The sequence below is a fragment of the Eumetopias jubatus genome, unplaced genomic scaffold (genome assembly GCF_037043125.1).
Source record: "Eumetopias jubatus isolate StellerSeaLion01/CBP00866 unplaced genomic scaffold, mEumJub1_p1.0 scaffold_15, whole genome shotgun sequence".
In the NCBI taxonomy this organism is placed as follows: domain Eukaryota; kingdom Metazoa; phylum Chordata; class Mammalia; order Carnivora; family Otariidae; genus Eumetopias; species Eumetopias jubatus.
The window spans coordinates 83,110,398-83,119,479 of record NW_028274821.1 but is presented as its reverse complement, the minus strand read 5'-3'; positions in this window follow the sequence as shown (position 1 = coordinate 83,119,479).

The following is a 9,082-nucleotide window of genomic DNA, read 5'->3' as shown; positions in this document are numbered from 1 at the left end:
AGTTAAAGACCCACAAGTGTGCCTACCCTAGTGTTTTAGTCTGCTGGGGCTGCCTATCAAAGCACTGTAGACTGGGTGGCTCAAACAATGGCCATTTATTTCTCATGGTTCTGGAGGCTGGGAAGTCTGGGATGAGGGTGTCAGCATGGTTGGCTTCTGGTGAGGGTCCTCTTTTTGACTTGAAGTTTGCTTCCTTGCAGTGTAAACCTGATTACCATCCAAAAGGCTCCACTTCCAATTACCATCACATTGACCTTAATATATGAACTGGGGAGGACACAATCAGTCCATAATGCTTAGTAATTCTGCTTCTTGGTGTTTAGTTTTGAAATCTCTCACACACTTATACAAGGAGATATGCACAAGGGAGCATGCACTCCTGGACTGTTGGTTATGGCCAAACAATAACCAAGCCTAAATGTTTATCAGTAGGCTCTGGGAGTTAAACAGGAATGGATTCAACTTCTATGTATCAATGTGGAGAAATCTCAAAAACACACTGACATGAAAACATGATTTTCGGAAAAATATACAAACTGATGAAAAGGCACAAAATGATTTTTATGGGTATGTATGTACATTTTTATGTATATTTATATGAACCATACTGCTGTGCTCCAACCAAAGATGGGATCCCAGTTAAAGAACCGCAGGGAATTTCAGAAAGTTGCATCACTTTTGCCCCATCCCCTCATCCAGAACTAAAACTAATACTTCTTATCTTTTATGATTCAGGGTCACTTTTTGCCAGGAAGCTTTATCTCAACACCCAACTGCCCAACCTCTCAGGCTGGAACCCCGGTCACTGGACTCTGTCTTATAACCCAATTACCTAAATATTTGTCTCTCTCACCTAATCAAGCATTTGGGACTATGCCTAATTCTTCCCTCTAGTCTTAGGGATACAGAATTTTAGGGATCTTCCCCTCCTTCTTAGTGGGGTTGCTGGTGGAGGTCAGAAAGCCTCTATGGGTAGAGAAACTACATGTCCTCCATGAAAAAATCAGCTGGATGACTGACGTTCTGCATTCAGAATCCAGTTGGTAGTCAACCCCTTGTGTGTTTCTGCACTCTATCTGGAAAACAAACACTACTCACCTTCACAAAGTGAGGAGCAGAGCTGCTTCACGTGCCTCTCTATTTCTCCATCTATAAAATGGGGACAATGAAGCTTCAGAGCCTTTAAGTTGCTTTGAAATTTTTGAGTGCAAGAATCTTCAAACTTCAGTTATGTAGCTATTATGGAGTGTGTGTGTGTGTGTGTGTGTGTGTGTGTGTGTGTGTGTGCGCGTGCACGCACGCACACATGTACAAAACAGAGTTAATTCTCCATTAGTTTCTCTCTGTTGCCTAACTGCCCGCGAGAACATTCTAGGGTAGCTTTCCTTGAAGGTAAGAAAACTGAGTTCCAAAGAATGGGGACTTGTTCCAAGATGCACAACCATGAAGGGATAAAGTTGGGGCTTAAACTCACATTGGGTTCCAAATCCAATTTCTTTGTCTCCAGGCAGAGACTCTAACTAGATTCCTTAATAGATCACCCAAGCCTGTGGTTGCCACTGTCTTGTCTCTGTCCTCTCATCTTTAGATTGAGCAGATTGGGCCAGATCAGTGGTTTCCAGTCCACTCTATGGACTTCTGTCATTAGAATTACTGGTGAAGCTTTGGGTAAAAATATATGGCTGTGCACAGTGTCCGGAAATTCTGATTCAGTTGATCTAGAGCAGGCCTCAGAAATCTGTGCTTGAAAAAAATGTTCCAGGTGATCCTGGTGTGCTGCATGATTTGAGATTCCTGAGCAGCAGAGCTTCTTAATCTTGAGTATGCATAGGAATCACCTGGGGATCTTGTGAAATGCAGATTCTGCCTCAGAAGGACTGGGAGGGGGCTGAGATTCTGCATTTCTAACCAACTGCCAGATGCTGCTGCTGCTGCTAATTTGAGCACCATGCTCTAAGTAGTAAGACCCTAGGTCATATTGGAGAGCATTTTCAGCTCTGATGTCTTAAGATTTTAGCTTTCTGGAGGCTTCTTTTCCTGCTAGCTCCTTTCTCTCTGCTGAACTCTGTTTTGAGTCATCCTCTCTCCAGGCCCCACTACACTCATGAACACATTTAAGTTTGGTGAGGATGGCCTCCTGGCATTTCTCAACATGTGGCTTCGCTATTTCCCAGCAAGCCCGAGTTCTTAGCCCATTCCTCCTCAGCACACAGGCATTCAACCCATCTTAGTCCAGATACCAGCCACTCTTCCCATGATGGTGTGTGGTTACTGGGTTGTTAGGACATACTTAGGGGGTGGAGGTGGGTGGGGAGATCTTCTGGCAGAGCAGCTCCAATCCAGCCTTTGGGATGAGAACGGCAGGGGCAGGTAGCAGGGACATCCCCACTCCAACATAGGAATGGGGGGACTTATACTCTTCTTGGGCCCTGGGAGAATGGCCTCTTTCTGTTTTCATCCTGGCTCCTTCCCTCTCTACTGTCCTAGACTCCATGGAGACTCCCTCTCCACATCCTTTGGGGACTCCATGATAGCTGGTGGCAGGGGAATGTCAGGGATGACTCACTCTTCAGTGCCTAGGGAGGATGGAAAAGTTTGGTTAAGTGGGTCTCCAGGTTCCGTATGGGGCAGACAATCATGCTGCTTGGGGAGAGGGGTTCCCTTGGCTCGCTTTCCCCATCCATTCTTTCTTTCTTTTTTAAAAGATTCCATTTATTTATTTGAGAGAGAGAGAGAGAGAGTGAAACAGTATGAGAGGGGAGAGGGTCAGAGGGAGAGGCAGGCTCCCCGCTGAGCCAGGAGCCCGACACAGGACTCCATCCCAGGACTCCGGGATCATGACCTGAACCGAAGGCAGACGCTTAACCAACTGAACCACCAGGCGCCCTCCCCATCCATTCTTTGGGCTCAACATTTTTTTTTATGCTTTATGATCTCCACCCAACACAAATTCTTCTTGTGGTTCCCCTAACACTTCACATTGTTCCTCTTGCCTGAAATGTCCAGCCTCTTCCTTGTATACCTGAAAAACTCTTTTTGTTGCAGAATGAGCTCAATATCACCTTCTTCAGGAAGCCTTCCTGCATCCGCTGCAGAGACGCTGTTGCCCTCTGTGTGTCTTAGAGATGCATATACAAGAGCATGATTCTGAGACTGACGAGGAGATGTGATTGTGTGTGATGCAGCAGCAGACTGGAAGCAACCAGAGGCCAGGGCCAGCCATGGAGTCAGCCCTCAGGAAATGAGATCCACGTTCTTACGGTGGGCCCAAGGCATAGGGGTGTGTGTGTGTGTGTGTGTGTGTGTGTGTGTGTGTGTTTTAAGATTTTATTTATTTATTTGACAAAGAGAGAGAGAGAGAGAGAGCACAAGCAGGGGGAGTGGGAGAGGGAGAAGTAGGCTCCCCGCCAAGCAGGGAGCCCAATGCGGGGCTTGATCCTAGGACCCTGAACCTGGAGTCATCCACCAGAAATCCCAAGTGGTGAGGATTGGTACACATACATTGGCCCCCACCATCTGAGTGACTGTTCTAAATATGCCTTGGTTTGTGTGGACACTGGTCTAACCTCACCTGTCCCCTGTCACTGGGGAAGGCAGGCTGCCATCCTTAGGGCAGGGCTGCCTTTCATAGGCAACATATGTGGTCTGCGCCACGAGGCCAATTCCGTAAACCTGCAGCCACGTTAACATCTAAGGATCAGGCCACAAATGTAATCCTTATACAAGGGGAAAACCTTATACATGTTCCTACTACAGATCTGTCTTTTTGGCTTTAGAAGTCTGCTGCTTCTGGGGTGTCCAATCATGAGATGAGCACTTGATAGAAGGACCTGTCTGCGGTGGGCTCACTTGTATGCCTGGCAAAAAGCATGAATCCTACTGTTGGGTATGTGGGCAGTGGCCCCTCTCTGGCTTGTCAGGATTGCCATGCCACTGTCACCACTCCAGGGAGGGGATTGGAAGGCACGAAAGCAGCACATTCAGGAAGAGCAAACTAGGACTAGTACTCTTAATTCATCTGGTATTATCCATGCTGATCCAGAAACCTGGCCCGTGGCACATTCTATCAATAACACTGGGCATGGATATTCTTTTCCTGTCAGTCAAACTATACAGGCAGCCCATCAAACTGCTGACTGGAAAGGTGCTAAAAATATCACTGGCAGAGCCATGGGTGACGGCACTCAGATTTGGGACGGGTTCATGTAGCTCCCTCTAAGTTATGGGTATTTGAGCACCTAGCACAGAACAGGAAAACCACTCGGAACAGAACCAACCCAGTTGCACCAGGAGAATGGGATGACTATCACTGGACCTATGTAGTCATTTTGTCACATTAAAGGATAGTACTGACTGGCTGTCCTGGCTGGGTGTTTATTGGGTAGCCCCAAATGGGACCCAGTGGTTGTATGGCAAAAAATTTTGGCTATGGCTTCCACCTGGATGGTTGTTGGGTCAATGCATCCGGGTTTTCCCTGGGCACAGGGGAGAACCCACCCCTTAGTAACAAAAATTGCCAATTTCCCTCTCCTCAAGGCCAGAAGGACATGCATTTGTTTTTTCTACTGGTATGATCATTTTGCCTGGAGGACATTAGAACACAGGTAGAAGCCCTTACTAAATTTACAAGTTTTATTTATTTTTTATTTTTTTATTTTTTCTTCAAAGATTTTATTTATTTATCTGACACAGAGAGACACAGCGAGAGAGGGAACACAAGCAGGAGGAGTGGGGGAGGGAAAAGCAGACCTCCCTTGGAGCAGGGAGCCCAATGTGGGGCTTGATCCCAGGATCCTGGGATCCTGACCTGAGCCGAAGGCAGATGCTTAACGACTGAGCCACCCAGGTGCCCCTAAATTTACAAGTTTTAATGATGGTTGGTAAACAAGCCTTAAATGACAGCCAGTAAAGCCTGCCTTTACCGATCCCCAAAATGTCTCTAAGGAGAAAAGCTGTCCTCCAAAACAGAATGGACTTGGATGTTATTACTGCCTTGCAAGGAGGCATCTGGGCTATTATGTAAACAGTATGTTATGTGTTCACACCTGATGAGTCTGCTAATGGATCTTTTTTTCTCTCTCCCCTCCCCCTTTTGTTAAATTTGGGTACAGTTGACACACAATGTTATATTAGTTTCAGGAGTACATCAGAGTGATACAACGTCTCTATATATTATGCAGTGCTCACAAGTGTGGCCACCCTCTGTCACCATACAACACTGTTACAATATCCTTATGTATCATCTTTATTAAATCACAGGAGGGCACAAGTGAACGCCCGGAGTGAACTGACCCCCAGCCTGGGGGACTTAATAAATCAGTGGTGCGGATCATGGGGTTCTTGGTGGAAAAGCACGTTGCTTATTTCGGGAATCATTACTTTAATCCGTGTTTTCTTTTGTATGTGCCTATATGTTGCTATGGTAGCTGCTTCCGATGCAGCCAGAGAGCCACCAAACAGCCACTTCCATGCTGGCGAACCCCCTTGCAGACCGCTCAGGGCACACTGCGGAAGCGGAGGGCGTGTGAGACGGGGAGAGCGGGTCCCAGGGCTGGAGTGTGGGAGGACCACACGGAGAGGACGTGACCTCCGGTTGACCCTAGCCTCGGCACGTGGCTCCGCCCACTGTTCCCACAGTGGGAGCCATTTTCAAGGACACAGGCTTGAGCGAGCAAGGTGCTGTTGAGACGCTCTGGACGGCAAAGTGAGCGGACCCCTATGAGGCCTCTCTCTATACGAGCTTCCACGATTCTGGCCGGTGGGTGCGGGTGTCAACTCATCTTGTGGCGCCCAAGACAAGACGTGCCCCGTGTGCGGGGTCTCTTGCTTATTAACCCTGCCGCCTACCAATCCGCGTGGCCTGCCCCCTTGCGTGGTCTCTTCGTGTCCTCCGTGTAGGCAGGCCAGTGCGCAAGCCAGCAGGCGGGGGAGCCTGTCCCTCTCCGCCGCCGCAGCTGAGCCGTGCTTCCTGTAAGTGGACGGTCTGTTGTGGGGGTGACTTTCCTATTCCTCTTGATCTTTCACGAGACTTTTTTTTTTTTTTTAAGATTTTATTTATTTGCGAGAGAGAAGGAGAGAACAATCAGGGGGAAAGGCAAGCAGAGGGAGAGGGAGAAGCAGGCTCCCGATATGGGGCTCGATCTCAGGATGCGGGGATCATGACCTGAGCCCAAGGCAGACGCTTAACCGACTGAGCCACCCAAGTGCCCCTTACTTTGATTTTTAAAAGTAAAATAGACTTTTCATTAAACAATAAAACATTATTTAAAAATTTTTTGCTTTCTAATTCGACTTGTGCCGTCAGCACTTTGCAATTTAAACGTTTGCTCCTGGGTAAGTACTATGAACTGAATTGTGTACCCCCACCCACGCAAATTCACGTGTTGAAGCCCTAACCTCCAATGTGACTGTATCTGGAGATAGGGTCTTTAGGAGGTAATTAAGGTTATATAAGGTTTTAAGAGCGGGGCTCTAATCCTATAGGAACAAAATCTTATTCTATCTCTGCCATGTGAAGACGCAGAAGGTGGCCGTCCGCAGGCCAGGAAAAGGGCTCTCACCGGAAACCTACCTCACTGGCACCCTGATTTCAGATGTCCAGCGTGCAGAATTGTGAGAAAACAAATTTAGCAAAAATACCCCTAAGGTATTTTGTTATGGCAGCCTGAGCTGGCTAAGGCAGTAAGGAAAGCATGTTTGATCCTCAGACAGTTGAGCACCATAGGTTCTGTTGACGTGTGTGTATGTATGTGTGTGTGTTTATATAGCCTTCTAAAAACTTTCAGTCTCATAGAATGAACCTCTAAAGTTGGCCTTGCCACATGCCACATGTGGATTTTGGTGCTTTCTCAACCTTCTTGATACAAAGGCAAGTCTGTTACAAGGGGTTGGGGACAGTCTAGCTTTGTTAGAGGTTCTGCTGTAGGATAATCTAGGACAGTACCTCAGATGCAGAAACCATTCTGAATGAATGCCTCTAGACATAATCTCTGGAAGAGGAAAAGTCATTGATTAAATTTTGAAGTGAAACCAACCTTGAGTTATGGAGAAAATCCAATGTGGTCATGAAAAATGATCTTTTCTTGTGCATTGCTTGATTTGTTTGGTTAATATTTTGTTTGGAATGTGAGTCTGTATGTGTTAATGAGACCCGACTGCGATTGTCCTTTTGTATGAAGACTGTCAGCTTTTGATTATTAAGATTTGCTCACCTTATAAAGGGGTCTTGTGAATGTCTCTTATTTTTTACTATCTGGAAGAGTTTTTGTAAGGCAGAAATTAATTCTTTCTTGGAAACATTTTTGCACACCAACTCTCTGTTTTTGCCATCTGGGCCAGGAATTTTCTTTGAGGAAAGGTTTTAATGGTTACAGATTTATTCAGATTTTAAATTTCTTCTCACCTCAGGTTTTAGTAAGTTATATTTTTATAGGAGTTTGTCTATTTAATCTAAAATTTCAAATGTATTACCATAATGTTAATTATAACATCCTCTTATTTTATTGTCATATCTGAAGAGATGTGACTATATTTTTCCTATTATTGGTAATTGGTGGGATATTTTCTCAGTTTCATTAGAGGGATATGAGTTTTATTGATATTTTCAAAGAATAATCTTTTAGCTTTTTTGAACTCTTTATTGTATTTTCTATTTCAGTATTTTTTTGCTCTTTCTTTTACTCTTCTTGCATTGATTTTGCTGTTGTTTTTCTAACTTTTCATAATGGGGGCTTAGCTAATATTTTGCAGCTTTTTCTGCTTCTTAACATCTGCATGTATGGCTGTGAATTTTCCCTAAATATTTCAGTTGCTTCCCACGTGCTCCCAAAAGCAACATAGTGGTTTTTGTTCACACTAAATATTTTTTAATATCCACCAATTTTTATACTTTACTACTAGATTATTTCTAAATGTGCTCCTCAATTCCTAATAATATGCAGAGTTTTCAAGTTATCTTTTTGATACTGGTGTTTAGTTGAGTTGCATTTGTGGTCTGTATGATTTCAGTCCTTGAAAATTTGTTGAGATTTGCTTTATGGTTCAGTATATGGTCGAGTTTTTAAGATATTCCTTGTATGCTTGAAAAGAATGTGTTCTCCACAAGTATTGGATGTAGTATTTTACATAATGTGCATTAGCTTAATATTGTTAATTGTGTTTTCCAAATCTTTCATATATCTACTGATTTCTTTTTGCCTACTTGTTCTATCAGTTACTGAGAGAAGTATATTAAAATCTTCTACTAAGTGGGTTTTATCTAGTTCTCTTTGTTGCTCTATCAATTTAAAATGCCTATTTACAGCAATTGTTTTACTAAAAAAATTTAGAACAGTTATATCTTCCTGGCGAATGAAAGATCTCATGCTTATAACATGAACCTTTGAATCTGTAATAATGCTCTTTGTCTTAAAGTCTAGTTGTTCAATAATGATATAGCTACATATATTTTTATAGTCTATGTTTTTTCAACTTTGTATTTTCTTTTTATTGTTATTATTATTGTTATTTTAATTTAAAGTAAACTCTATGCCACACATGGGGCTTGAGTTCATAGGGCTTGAGCTCACCACCCCAAGATCAAGAGTTGCATGCTCTATCAGCTGAGCCAGCCAGGCACCTCTCAACTTTGTATTTTCAATCTTTATGCATTTTTAACTTTTCAAGTACATATTTCATTGAAGGATTATTGACGTATACAGAAAAGTATACAACCTTTTAAATGTATGCATTGATTACTTTTTCCAAAACACACACACTAACTGAGCCAGTACTTAGGTCATGAAAGAGAACCTGAAGAGTAGTCCAGAAACCTCTTTGGGTGTCCTTTAAATTGCCAGTCCTCTCGTTCCTCCAAAAACAACCCAACTTTTAACTATATTGATTAGTTTTACCTGTTTTTGAACTTTACACATATGGAAACTTCCAGTACGTACTTTTTAATCTAAGATTCATTTTACCCAATAATATGAGATGCATCCATATATTTACATTTAACAGTAGTTGATTTGGGCTGCCTGTGTGGCTCAGTCAGTTAAGTGACCAACTCTTGATTTCGGCTCAGGTCATGATCTCAGGGTCAAGA